This window comes from Eleginops maclovinus, chromosome 18 (assembly GCF_036324505.1).
Source record: "Eleginops maclovinus isolate JMC-PN-2008 ecotype Puerto Natales chromosome 18, JC_Emac_rtc_rv5, whole genome shotgun sequence".
NCBI classification, from domain to species: domain Eukaryota; kingdom Metazoa; phylum Chordata; class Actinopteri; order Perciformes; family Eleginopidae; genus Eleginops; species Eleginops maclovinus.
Window position 1 is genome coordinate 18,191,683 of NC_086366.1, and position 13,035 is coordinate 18,204,717.

Consider the following 13,035-nt stretch of genomic DNA (forward strand, 5'->3'; position numbering starts at 1 on the left):
TTAGAGGAATTGTACTATTTCCTGATGTTTCTAAACCGTGATATGCTGTTTGAAGGTTGTATTTTTTTCCTCCCAAAAATGTTGGACGGGGTTGAGGTCGGGCTCTGTGCAGGCCAGTTAAATTCTTCCACTACAAAGTGGGAAAACATTTCTTTATGGACCTTGATTTTTGAACTGTTGCCATAGAGGAAACACACTATTGTCTAAAATGTTATTGAATGCTGTAGCTTTTAGATTTTTCTGGATTTGTAGGTGGGCCTACATACTTTTGTTCATTCACAGTCAAATATATTGTAATATTGTGGGCACCTGTCAACCCTTGGATCACACCATTAACAGGATATATTCTTGTTATGAGCAACAGACAAACTGTCCCAACCTTGAAGTTTGAGTTATGTTTCCATATATGTAGCAGAACTGCTACATATGTTCAGCAATTGACAAAAAGCCATTGTTTATTTCATCAAGCAGTGTACCTTCAGACTGTATATAAATGTAGAAGACATTAACAGGTCTGTAAAATTCTAGTTAAACTGAAAATAAAAGAGAAAATACAATGTGTTTTCTTAAGGCCAAAGGTATTAGTTTGAGTTTACAGAGAGAAGAGACTCTCATTTTCTTTGTGAAGGAAATACATAAAGACGATGACCTTTGAAAGCCTGCTTAAAATGTCAATAAATGTGCGTTTCTCTGTGTCAACATAAGGAATTTGAGTATTGCATTAAAATTGGCTTCAGTATTTCAAAGAAAAGGCTCAGAAGCATCACAAGTTTCGAATATGGCTAAACATTTTCATCTGCTCTTTGACTATTAAAAGCAGACCTGGACATTATGAAACACCATGATTTAGAGCATGCAAATGCCAGCAGGGAAAATCCATTTTTATGAGATTGTACCGTTCTTTTTGCTCCCTGTCTGTCCGTTGCCTGACAGGTGCCAGATCAGTGACATCATAAGCTAAATATACAAGCAAGTCGTCAATTGTAGGTCCAGCTCAGACTATAAAGGTTGCTCCTGGCATGACGAGTGCATAAAAAATTCCACACATGGAAAGACGGAAAATGACTTGTGGTTTCCTGAGTGCAGCGGCCAGCTCGGCTGTTTGAAAGTGCAAAAGTGGAGGGAAAAATGCCTGGACGTATTTCTGGACTTTTCTTTGTATATACAGTAATTTCTCAAGGTTGTGAAAACATTATAGAATCTTTTTTTGTTTTGGTTAACCCGCTCTGAAATCTTTTAACATTTTCGTTGCAATTACTGTAGTTATCATACTAGCACATATAGTCATTTAACAATGTCTTCAAGGTCCTTTTAACTAAATGATATCATCATGTTTAACTATTCCTATCATGTTTGGGCATTATCTATTGCCAAGTATAAATCATCAAGTTTGATCCTATCATTACATAGTCCGTGTTCATAGAGCTGTTTGAACAGAATCCGTGTTATCTGCCAGTTGTATGATCCTCAGTGAGAGGAAACAGGTTTATTGTTCTGATATCTCAATTATAGCCACACTGCCAATTACAAGAGAAGCAATAAATCCTTTGGGGAACAACTTCCTCAAAACAACCAAGGTGAGGCTGCTTTTGCGTGTGTGACTTGAGGAATGTAGGCCTGGGTTTTATAAACTAAGTGGAAGTGGACGCAGGCAGCTGTGTCAGGATGCAGGCCAGTCACAAGAGGACAGGCCCTGTGTGTGAATGTGTGTGTACTTGTGTGTGTGTGAACCAACATAAAGCTAACAGGTTGGCCCAGCTCTCAACTGAGAAGAAAGGCAGAAACAAGATTAAGGAAATAATGAGCCAGCACGGTCCAAACACAACTTCAGGGCCCTGCACCAGGATGCAGCAAACTGTCCTGTTATCTCCTTTTGTGTGTGCGTTTATGTGTGTGTACCATTCCCACGAATGTTCACTACTCTGAGGGATTGATTCCGAACAATAACTTCTTTCTCATCTAAGTCTTATCAAGTCTTGTGTTTTACTTTGTAGTTCCTCACTAACACACACACACACACACACACACACACACACACACACACACACACACACACACACACACACACACACACACACACACACACACACACACACACACACACACACACACACACACACACAGTATCGAATAGATACAGTAACCACATTGGCCTCCCACATTTCCGAAATAATCCACAAAGATTCCAGATGTTGCAGGGAGGCAATAAGTCTGCGACTCCACTCTTTCTCGCTGCCTGCAGCCCTCGCCTCCCCATCCCGGCTTTGCAGAGCGCATGGCATGGCTCACACCAAACCCTGTGTCCTTCTGCGCTGAAGCAAGGCCGTGGGTAACCATGCTACTGGAGATTTACATAGCTGTGCACTTCCACCTGTACCCAGATAACAAAAAAATAGCACGCCATTGAGAAAGGCTCTGTCCAGGGGCAGTGTAGCACTGCAACTTTCTCGTGGTTTCAGACCTGATTAAACAATTTGGCTCGGTAATCAAAGAGCAATAGCAGGCGGAGGCAGAGCAGACTTCCTGTATCCTCTCTGCTCTCTGGCTCAGCGGCTTTAAGTTAAGGGCCAAGCAGGACCTGATTGTGTCTCAGTTTGAAACAATACCTCCACTGTACTTCCGGCTTATCATGGCTGTTGAGTTCAGCAGAACTGTTTCACAGTGAGCCCCTATATGCAATTTAGGGGAAAGCTTAAAACGTTTTTATTATAATGGAGCCATAACAAATGTTTTTCTTCTGTTTTGTTACGTTAGCTTGTAAACATGTGGCCTGACAATACTTAAAGTGTTCATATAGATGTTGATTAACATGGTTGCAGTTTGTTTTTTTAAATGGAAAGGTTGGAAACTGATGTGTAGTACCTTGAGACTTTAGTGACAGAACTGTAATTTTAAATAAGACTGTGTCAGACTATGTCATAGGAAGGGGAACTAAAGAAATACCAAACTGTAGGACTAATTTTAAGCAGCTGTCATTTTTCTTTTTTGGTTCTTGTGAAACTGTAGTTTCTCCTTTTGGACGTTGCTCATCTTGAAATATAAACATTAACTTCCTGTTTGAATTTGTTTCATGGAGGCTAACGTCATGCTAATGTAAGCTGTAATTTATGAAGAGTTATCCTGCCAGCTGCATATATTGGTGATTGCTGGGAAGATGCCTTGCAGCAAAACTCCCCCAAGGGTATTTCACAGCACCAGAAAGGTGATGGAGATTAGTCCCTAGTGAAAGAGAGACTTAAAACCAGATTGAAAATGACTTAAAAATCAATAAAACATGAGCATGTTTTCCATCTGCAAGCTCTGTGAGAAAAAGAGAGAAATGGAGGCAGTGAGAGTGATTGAGAGAGAAATGTACCTCTGTGATTAGATTCGCATTGCTCTAATAGAAACCAGGTGCTGGACAGTGGTGTAAATGTTTTCCCATGCATTTTTGTGGGCAATGCAGCTTTAACAGTTTCAGACCTGACAGCATTACATGCTTTGTCATTCAATGAAACAATAGCCACGTACGCTTGTCATGCCAGTTTTACATTCTTCGAGGCTCTTTATACAAACTCTGACCCCTGCTAGCCCTCACTTCTAGACATTTTTAGAATATTTAAATAAAGTTTTTTTCTATTTGTATACCAAAAGTCAAGTTATGCACCAAAGTGCTGCTGCAGTAAGACTTGTATGCACATGGATGAGTCATGTGAACATCTGCAGTTTTTTTAATCTCTATTTTGAAAACAGATTTGACCTAATTGGTCATTTGCTCAGGAATTAATGATTCTATCAAGAACAACTTCCATTAGGAAAGAAACAATGACGTTTAAACACATGGCCCAGAATTAGTATAAGAAAACAGAATTAGTGGCCACTTTAATGGATTGGGACCAAAGTCGGCTCCTCCTTCCCCAACCCCATAATCTAAAGCCAGATATACACCACATGTGTGGCTCCTCTGGAAAAATGAACTCGACTTGGGAATATATGGTCAGGAAATTTATAGCACATGCCTGGGACGAGCCTTCAGGGGCCGGGGTGGAGGTGGAGGGGAGAATCCCCCCCACTCCCAGCTCCCCGAGCCTTGTTTCCATTACGCTGGGAAGAGCAATCTCACAGACTATTCAAGGGGGCCTGGTGTAAGACCTCCTTGCCAACAACATGACCCAATCACAGAGGAGAAATCAGTTTCCTCACATCTGGGATTTTCCCACTGAAGCTTTGGGGCAGCATTCCACATCAGTCACCAGACTCAAATGCAACACACACACACTCTGAAATGTAGTAAACTTGTTTACAAATCACAATGTGTACGTTTATTTGTATGTGGAGGACAGAGATGGTGGACAAAAAATAGCCCTGAAAATGTGCCAGTTTTTCAGGGAGAACGGGAAAAGGAGCTTTTTTTAAAAGCTGCCCGGCCAAAACAAACAAGAGGGTGAGTCAGCGAAGGGAAAACATTCACAAGTTGATTGATGTTTCCTCTCCTTGCATCTGCTATTACTTTCATTGCCAAGGCCTGCACCAGAGGCTAAGCCATCATCTCGCTACAATGAGCCTCCAGGCGATAACGCTCGACTTTAATGTACAAGTTTGTTTTCTTGTTAATCTAGAAGAGAGGCGCAGCAGTGGGCTGTGTTTACCTCTCTGGTGATTCACGTGTCATAGGAAGGGAAACCTCGTTGCTGCGCTTCCTCCATCACTTTTACTGTCAGGGGCTGACAGGCAGGACTGGCAATGTCCATCTGTCCATTCCTGCCCTGTCAGTCACCGGGCATTGAGATGGATACCTTGTTTACGACTTTGACATATTCATTCATTAACCTGACAAAAAGGCTTAGCAAAATGATGGGCAGATGATGTTTTGAAGATTCCTTAAGGGTTATTTTATGATACAATTCTTAATATCTGTTATGTTTTAAATGTCTTCACTTTTCTTAGAAATACACAAAATAGTTACATTTATTATCAGTATTGTGTAAATGTAAAACATTAGTTTGTTCACTTTCAGCCTTTTCTCTGTAAACTTCCTGGTTTACAAACCAGTGGAAAACAAGGTACTTGACTCGGCCTAGTCCTGACCCTTCCTTACAAGTCTCGGGTTTGAATGAAACAGGTTCTCTAGACAAGTGTGTTTGAGGGTGTGAGTGTATTTTCTTTCCTCCATGCTCCATTTTAGCCTGGGGCTCAACAATTGGGGTTGAATATAGCAAAAAGCTGATCCCTAGTAAAACGTTACCTCTCTGACGAAAAGGCATCCAAATTTATCGCACATTTTTCATCCCTGTGACTTGCAAAACTTTGAAATAACAGTTACAAATGCACTTAGATCCAAATGCAGATGAAAAGCTGTCACATTTAATTATTTAGTTCTTTTAGTGCAAATGACCGAGAAAGTTTGGATGTTTTCTTCATTGGAAGGTACACCCTTTGATGTTTCTGTAACTCTGTTTTGAGCAGAGAGCAGAGTCTTATCCTGATATATGTAAATGTTGTATTTCAATCCAGTAAGATCAGAGCGTTACTGGCTCTCTATTTTTCCTCTTTTGGCTGCATATCATTTCAGTTTTAGATCGTACAAATAGGAAACTGAGCCCTTCGTTAATATTCTCCCCTGAGCTGCACACCCCTTACGCGCTCAGATATCTCTCTGTGTGACCTTGTGATAATCTCTAAATCACCCGTCCTGCTCGGTGGCAAATGGGGTCTGTCTCTTCATTGAAATGAAGTAATGTTAGCTCAGCTTCACACAGAGAGGGCAAACTCAGGGCAGCCAGGATTTGTCCATATAAGAAACTGTCAATCTTCAGCCAGTCGTTGAGTGTTTATAATAGTATCAAACCTGTTATAACAGTAATCCCAGCTGGTAATGAAAGTACAGACCATATCACCACTCCTCATGCTCCACCTTAACGGGCACACAATGAAAGAAGGTACAATTATTTGAGTATTATGATTACTAAAGCTGTTTAGTATGCAGTCTTATACAATGACTGTTTATTTTTTGGATGTGAGCTGAGGTTTTTTTTCTTATCGGTGTCTGCAGTGCAAGATATTGTGACAACAATATAAATGGTGCTGAAACTCAACCCATGTTGCTGTTGAAGGGTTGACCTACTCTAACCTACCTGGGGAGAACTCGCTGAACTCTCGCTAAGTTTTAAAATAATACGCCACATCCTGCTGGGGGAAATTTAGGTCAAAATCCTAAAGATAGTTGATAAATAGGTCAATGTCAATCAAATGTTTTAGACACATCCATAAAAGATGGAATCCCAGCAGGATAAGATGATTTAAAACCAAAACCAGGTTTTACTGTAAAAAATGTAAAATGCATTTAGATTATATAATTGTAAATGCATTATTGATCACCACAGACGCAGGATTATCTATAACTGAACTTTACTACAATTTTGCAAAGTTATTTTTGCCTCTGATTAAAGTAAAGTGAGAGGATAGACAGGGAAAAGTGATTGCTCAGTATTAAACGGTGTCATCTGAGAGCTGAGGTTTGTTTGTGGTGGGGTGTTGAGTGGTTTTCAGCTTGTGATGCCTTCAGGTGCCCTACGTGGAGTTCATTACTTAAGTAATATGTTGAACTTATCTGAAGCAGTGTTGGTCTTCAGTGACAAAGGAAACTTTTGTGGTTGTTGGTTTGATCCTGTAGCAGATTGAAGGGGAAATCAACATTGTTTAGCACCAAGACATTATTGTATCTAATATAACAGCATTGTCAAACTGTATTTGGATGAAATCTAAATTGACTTTAATAATTCCAATATCTGCAACTTGATTCTCAATGACACACCACTTTTCTTTTTTTTTTTTAAACCAAATGTGTGTTACTTCGAATTAGAGAGGGTTTTTTATACATATTTGAAAGCTCAGTTTGTTTTCACAAATTGAACAAAGGCCATAGGGTTAACCAAAAAAAACAAACAAAAAAAACTTTCATATAGTTTTCCATAAGAGATGTCTGAATATACTGTTGAAACACAATGTCTTGAGATACAGCAAATATTATATTTTAACATTGCGTGGTTATGGAAACCTACACGAACGTGTTCTTTGGGAGCGCTTTAGAACAATCAGTCAGCTATTATATAACTGTGACAGAACATTATATAGGTTAGAGGCCTCCTTGTGATGTTCCTTTAAGGTTACAAAAAACATTGCCAAAGGGTCAAAATTGTACTTTGGCTGGGTCATAAAGTCTAATACAATATTCAACAAGATATGACATTAAATAGCCCACATACATATAATCACTACTTAATATTATCATGCAAAATAGCGATTATAAAATGATGATCAATGTTATTAACTGTTGTTACCACCAGTCCTACAACTTCTCCATTCCTCCTTTCCAGTTCCAGCTGGGTGGATCATATAGCGCTCAGCTGGTAACTCTTATATTTCCCGCAGCATTTGAAGGTATCGTGGTTGTGTATGGCTGGCCATACGAGGATCACTTCACACACACACACCGACGCACACACATCTGGTGTGAAGTGTGAACGTCTGTCTTGGTGTTTTACAATCACTTTGTTGCTTTTCCTCGCTTTTTTTGATTACCGTTTCTAAGCGAAAGGAATATATATTTTTTTTCATTCAAAATGTTGACTGCATTCGAAGACCGGGCACCAACATCAGGTTTGCTGATAGGGTAGTATAGAAACTAAGTTTATAAACGTGCGTGACTTCAACATATCGTGTTTGTGTGGGACGAAAAGGATTTTGTTATTATGTCCAAGTGGAGGTTTTGCGATGACATCTAGAAGAAACTCCGCGAAACTGAAGCTCCGGCGGTCTTTCAGCGAGCAGCTGCGGAGCTCCACGTCCAAAGCCTGGGATTTACTCTGGAGGAATGTTAGAGAGCGGAGGCTGGCAGGTCAGTAGCCCGCCACACAGTGCAGTGCTGGGGGTCACACCACGACAGAAAAAAACCCCTTCAACTCGCAAAGTAGTATTCATTTAACAATAATGGCAATGGGATCTTTCATTATCTGCATTAAGCGTCGTCAAAGTGGTACAACAGGGGTATTAAGAACATTGTTATAATTTGTCTTGGCATTGGTGAAGATGATGTGTCTTCTAATGTAATGCTAAATATTATTACTCCTAAAATACATAAATATTAAATGTGCATCTAATAGTATGCATTTAATAATATAATGTGAAACTCTAAGTTCTTAACAGTATTGAGTAAGCCTTCAGCTAACTAAAACCCCAATGGCTGTATTTTTAAAAAATATATATGTGGGGGGTAAAGCTGGATGGCTTGTGTAAATAGATTTGTAGAGGGCTTTTAGGAAAATGTACACCTTTTTTTTTTTTTAATTGTACATTTACGTCCTGTCTCTTTTTATGCTATATGACATATATTTGTATTCATTTAATGTTATTCCATTTCAATTGGTTGAATTTGATGCTGGAATGAAAGCCGGAATACAGATACAATACAATCAATTTATAAACATTTTGCACACGTGCAGTAGCCTACATCTATGACTGCATGGTTTTGTCAGTGTTAATTTTCTCCAGTATCAATGAGCAGGGTCGTGCTGCTGCCGCAGAGTGGCGCTGGTGAGCAGGCTAATGTTTGCACTGTGAAATGGAAAGTGTATGTACTCAGTGGGGGTAGAGAATATTTTATTATTTTCTGATTGTTGGTTTAAAGTTATCACATGTTTATAGAGCACTATGGTTTTATCTATCTTGTAACACATACATGTAATTCAAGTCTTATGATTTTATTTAGCATTTAATGTTTGCCAGATATTTTCCCTTTAATTAGGTTTCTGTTTCAAAGTGTGTAATGTAGTAATAATGCAGCTGCTTTCCAAGTCTCTTGTCTTGAGAGTAGCCTATTAACCTTGGTATTTTTTAGATATAGAAAGGTTATCATAGATGTATTACAAGTTTGTATTTCCCTTGATTGTTTGTTATTACGAATACCTGGCTGGGAATTAACTTGGATCAAAGCAGTTTTCCTAGTAATGCTGCTCCACTGAAGCTCCACTTAGACATACATTTAAAAAAACAACAGTGCAGTTTTATGGTAACATGCCTTGCGCAGTAATACTGTCAAAGGCCTTGAGAGTGTTTAAGTGTGAAAAGAGGGGAATAAATCAATTGAGCAGTAACCTAAGTCTACCACTAGGTGCTGTGGGTTGACCACATCAGCTCCTCCAGAGGGAAAGCTATGACTTGGTAACAGCTCTGTATTTAATAGGAGGAGTTTCAGTGCTCAAAACAAAATACAGACAACAAGTTGATAGCTTTGTTTCAAATGATTCAAAACCGTTACTCAAAACTGTTATATTTTGTGCAGGAAGCCTGGTACTGCATTGTATGGATATTTGACACGAACACTAAGTCATGTGTGCCTGGCAGTCTGTCTGCAGACCTGAGGCCCTGAGCTGTTTATATTGAACAAGGATACACATATAGACTTGATGCAGCCGACTGCCTTATAAAGAGATAATCTTGTTACACTGATTATCTGATCCCTGCCAGGAAGGTCCCTTGTGTTCTTTTTTGATAATTGTAACACAAATACGATGATTCCGAACATCCCATCAGGCTGATATTTTGGGGCAGAGAAGAACAAACTCATCTTTCATTTTGGAAACAGATTTAAGTATGAGAGGGAGGAAGCTTTCATTTTTACATAATTGAGGTCAGGTATTTTAGACCAGCTCATATTAACTCATCAGGAATGGTATGGCCAATGGGGAAATCAGCATTATGTCAAATCAATGATGGTGGTCTTTTTATACAATCTTTTTTAGTCCAAACTGATAGGCTTATCATTATGTGCGTCATTTAATCAGCTAACAAATGTGTAGCTTATGCATGAAACATTATTGTTTGGCTGTGATACTCTATCTGCACTCTGCTGCTTTGTTAAAGGTTACTCATCAGTAAGCAAATATTTGGAAAGACACAGCTTCATCTGCTCTTGTGTGATTAATTAACAGGTGTTGACTTTCACAGCTAAACTGAAAAGCAGGAGAAAAATACAGATAAATGTCACACCTTATATAGAAACATTTATTCCACAAAACTATTTTTAATTACACCAATATATGCAGGACATTATTTTACACTGTAGGTGGGTTTGTTTGATAAGAACTAATCCAGAAATATTATTCCATCTTTGGCTGAAACTCCAGCTGTAAGTCAGAAAATATTACAATTGTAAGTTTGGAAAAGCTCCTTTCTCTCTGCTTCGTAAAAATATGTTCATATGCTTAAACTTTGTAGAAATACGCAAAGCAGTAAATTTAACAACACCATGAATTACACAACAATATGAAAATCTCAACTTTGAACAGTCACTGCTCTAGTGTGAGGGAAAATGAGAGGATAGTGAGATTTATTTTAGATCATTTCCATGCAAACGGCCAATCATTGTGTTTCATACTACATTGTAAATTATTTTTGGGGAAATTATAATGAACCATATTATTTAAAGTGCTCAACCATAACAATCCCTTACATAACATAAATGCTGTTTTATTTAAATCGGTTATGATCAAATCAATCCCCAAATAAATGCTATGACCATACCGTCCTTCCGCCATATCCTATTTATTTCCATTACATAAAATGTAAATATTTGTACTCGTGTATTGCAGATATCTAGCTATGAACGTGTGATTTTATTCCAGACTGAGCTTTCAATTCAGACATTTGGTGGCTCGTGTGGGGGAAAATCTTAAGTCACCCTGTGTCTATTCTTAAGCTTTAACCACAGGAAACACAGCCATGCAGAGCCAGAGCTGCCCAGTGCAGATTACATGTGTCTGCTGCTGAATCATGCCACATCAGAGCAGTGTCTAAACCCCAATCTGGTGCCTCCATACTCATCATCTGTGGGGCCATGATTCAAGATATACTGTAACAGGGCTCAGCAGTAAGGGTTGTCATGTTGGCAACTTTTTGGACAAATTGTCAACTAATGTCCAACTTTGTGACATCAGTGAAAACCCCATTTGGATAGGGATCAAAACAGAAAAATGTGCTTTATTAATATAACTGTTATTAATATTATTAGAATCAAGACCGATATGAGCTCATCTCCGAAAGTACAGATGGTCGACAGGCTTATTGGACCCACAATCAAATACTTCAAAGTTGAAGGGCCAAAAGAAAGGTCAGAAAAGCAAAATATGAAAGGGAAACAGTTGGTCAAGCAATGAAGTGACCTGCTGAATTCATTTTCACTGATCTTTGAAAAAACATGACAGCTGCAGCTGCACTTCTGGTATTCGGTATACTAGCAAATAAGTTAGGATGTATTAGCACAGTTAAGATTCAAACTCTGTCAAGTACAGGGAATTTTGTAATAAAGCTTTCTATCATGTATCTCACATTTTCATTTATAAGCTCACATATAACTGCATAATTTCACAATTACTGAAAGTAAAGGGTGAATAAAAATGGCAATCATATTTCAGTTTGAGGATCCTAAAGGTGATCAACCAACGTTAGTGTTAAGCTCTTTGCAAATATATTGCTAGGGCAGAGAATGAATATAAACAAGCATGTAATGCCTGTGTTACTGTTGCATTTTAACATGGCTTCATTTGTCATCACACAGTAACAAAAACAGCTTTTTAATTGTGAGTTACAATAAAATACATGCTTTCAAGCTGGCTAGCATCTTAAACAGGCTCACAGTGTGTGTGTGTGTGTGTGTGTGTGTGTGTGTGTGTGTGTGTGTGTGTGTGTGTGTGTGTGTGTGTGTGTGTGTGTGTGTGTGTGTGTGTGTGTGTGTGTGTGTGTGTGTGTGTGTGTGTGTGTGTGTGTGTGTGTGTGTGTGTAACTTGAGTCTGGATTCCTGTTGCCATGCTGTATAGTAGTTGAGCTCTGAAACCATGTTGGAACACGTTTGATAAGGGCTGGAGTCACTGTGCCTGACACACAATACTCCCACTAAGGACACACCACAGCCATTTCTTTATGGCATGCGGCACAAAGTTAAGCACAGGGACATCCAAAGGAAATACTGCAGATGTCGTCACTCTTGCACAATCCCCGCTGAGGTATTTGAAGGGCAGACAGAGACGAAAACACAACATTAATCTCATTCATTATGATGTTGCATTGCAGTGGGTGATTGATTCCGTAAGGCGATATGTATGATGCACTTTGTGAATTGTTTTGGTCTAGACGGAGAGAGAAGAAGAAAACACCGACATGCCTTCAGAGAGATCTAAATGTTGCCAACAATGCTGCCACTCATTTTTTAGCATCTGAGACCTGAAGTGATGCTTTACAGTATGAATGAACACAGGTGTTTGTGTGTACAAAAATGAGTCACTGCCAAATGAAATCATCTGAATAGTGTCATACCTTCACCTAGTTCCTTTAAAAAAGCAACAATAACGTTTTTAAATTGCTCCACCTGAGGGTGTGGAGAGGGCTATTAAACACAGAAGTTTATGAAAACGTGCAGCGCCTGAAGTGTGCTGCTGAATTGTGGTCTTTGTGAGCTTAAGCTAGGGTAGAATTTGCCAGCCATGGAGTGAAACAGACAGGGGCTGTGTTTGACTTGGTTGCTTGCCCATTCGTGCTCTATTCACATGTATGGCGCCTGCTTACACTACACAGGCAAGCTTGTATGCAGAGGCTGGGACAGCCACCAGGAGAGTGGCAGGGGCCCTGACTGGTGCTGGGTGGGTCTGTTTGTGCGGATGTGGACTTTACCTCAGGTGTGAGGAGATTGTTGTTCCATGTTGTAAACTGGCCGATACAAGCAGTCTTGAAATCAAGAGAGCATTAGTTTTAGTTTGGATTTTCTATAAAAGTTATTGGCCCAAATAGTGTTGTCACAATACAAACACCAGGACTTCGATACAGATACTGTACCTGCCAAGATATTTGCAAGCAGATACTGAAACCACGTCAAAAACCTTAAACATTAAAGAAATTGAGTAATAGATGAGAGAACATGAAACTTCAAAGTCTTAAACACCAAAACATGTTTACAATGTCAATGTATTGTTGTAACACACCGTGTTCCTACTTTAAACATTTCTT

General features: G+C 39.2%; 1 protein-coding gene across 2 annotated transcripts in view; it reads left to right on the plus strand.

Annotated features, from left to right (window-relative positions):
• Nucleotides 1–13,035, plus strand: part of stard13b (StAR related lipid transfer domain containing 13b) — a 70,777-nt gene that overhangs the window by 31,730 nt on the left and 26,012 nt on the right. The gene's annotated exons all lie outside the window — the stretch shown is intronic.